The following is a 1,756-nucleotide window of genomic DNA, read 5'->3' as shown; positions in this document are numbered from 1 at the left end:
CACGAGGTCAGGAGATCGAGACCATCCTGGCTAACACGGTGAAACTCCGTCTCTACTAAAAATACAAAAAATTAGCCTGGCGTGGTCGTGGACACTTGTATTCCCAGCTACTCGGGAGGCTGAGGCAGGAGAATGGCGTGAACCCTGGAACCATAGCTTGCAGTGAGCTGAGATTGTGCCAGGCACTCCAGCCTGGGCGACAGAGCCAGACTGTGTCTAAAAAAAAAAAAAAAAAAAAAAAAAAAATCCTGTCAGATCTACCTTCAGATTATGTTCAAAATTCAACCACTTTCATCACCTATATCATTACTACACTGACCCAATCCACCAACATTTCTTGCCTGTATTATTTAAAGTTTCTGGCCGGGCATGGTGGCTCACGCCTGTAATCCCAGCACTTTGGGAGGCCGAGGAGGGCGGATCACGAGGTCAGGAGATCGAGACCAGCCTGGCTAACACGGTGAAACCCCGTCTCTACTAAAAATACAAAAAAATTAGCCGGGCATGGTGGTGGGCGCCTGTAGTCCCAGCTACTTGGGAGGCTGAGGCAGGAGAATGGCGTGAATCCAGAAGACAGAGCTTGCAGTGAGCTAATATTGTGCCACTGCACTCCAGCCTGGGTGACAGAGCGAGACTCTGTCTCAAAAAAAAAAAAAAATTCCTAACTGGTTTTTGTGTTTTCTTCCCCTTTCCCCCATTGATTTAAAAGTTAGGTTATATTCTGTCACTTTCTTGTGCAAAATTCTCCGATGGCTTCCAGTCTCGCTCAGAGTAAAATCCAAATTCTTAGGATGGCCTATAATGTCCTACAAAATTTGTCTCCTCATTGACTCTTTGACCTCATCTGCTAGTCTCCTAGCTCATTCTGCTCCAGTTGCCCCAATTTCCCTACTATTCCCCCAACTGTGCCAGGTGTGCCCCCCACCTCAAGGGCACAGTTTTCTGCCAGGTTGCCTCAAGGCTTGCTTCCTTACTTCCTTCAGGTCTCAGATGTCACCATCCCTAAGCCTTCCCTGGTGCCCCTATGTGAAACAGCCATTTCCTCATGCACTTTCTGTCCCCATATCGTGTTTTATTTTTCTCCACCTGGTATACTATATATGTATGTATACACACACACACACACACACACATATGCTATGCTTGCCTATTTTCACACACACATATATGCTATGTTTCCCCCACTGAAATATAAGTTCCATGAGAGAAAAGACTTTCTTGTATTACCTGTTTCATGCCTAGTGCTTGGAACGTAATAGGCACTTGAAAAACATTTGCTGAATGAATACATAAATAAACAATATTGAGTATTAGGGTTGCCTCAAGATTTGTGCTTATTCCTTCCATATTATGTGATTAATTCCCCCCTACCTACTCCCAAAATGAGATTATTGAATCAAGAGGTAAAGGTGTTTTTAGCTTTTAATAAAAATTACCAAATAGCTTTCAAAAACAAAGCAATTATGTAGAGAGTATCATATGAGTTACATGATGTTCTTGTTAAGCATTGTACTTTCAAACTTTTTCACGAATTTTATAGGAAAGACTAGCAAAATTTATTATTTTTCCATATTTATTTACAACCAATAATAGTACTTTTGAGTAAATAATGTAATATTTTTTAAAGTATTTAAAAAACTAAAATCTTTTTTTTTTCTTTTTTTTGAGACGGAGTCTCGTTCTGTCACCCGGGCTGGAGTGCAGTGACCGGATCTCAGCTTACTGCAAGCTCCGCCTCCCGGGTTTACGCCATTCT

The 1,756-nt window shown here is 42.0% G+C and overlaps 1 protein-coding gene across 1 annotated transcript in view; it reads left to right on the top strand.

Moving 5' to 3' along the window:
• Positions 1 to 1,756, top strand: part of RAD52 (RAD52 homolog (S. cerevisiae)) — a 117,774-nt gene that overhangs the window by 20,253 nt on the left and 95,765 nt on the right. The window lies entirely within an intron of this gene.

The sequence above is a fragment of the Colobus angolensis genome, unplaced genomic scaffold (genome assembly GCF_000951035.1).
Source record: "Colobus angolensis palliatus isolate OR3802 unplaced genomic scaffold, Cang.pa_1.0 Scaffold89, whole genome shotgun sequence".
Classification (NCBI taxonomy): domain Eukaryota; kingdom Metazoa; phylum Chordata; class Mammalia; order Primates; family Cercopithecidae; genus Colobus; species Colobus angolensis.
This window is presented reverse-complemented; position numbering and strand designations above follow the sequence as displayed.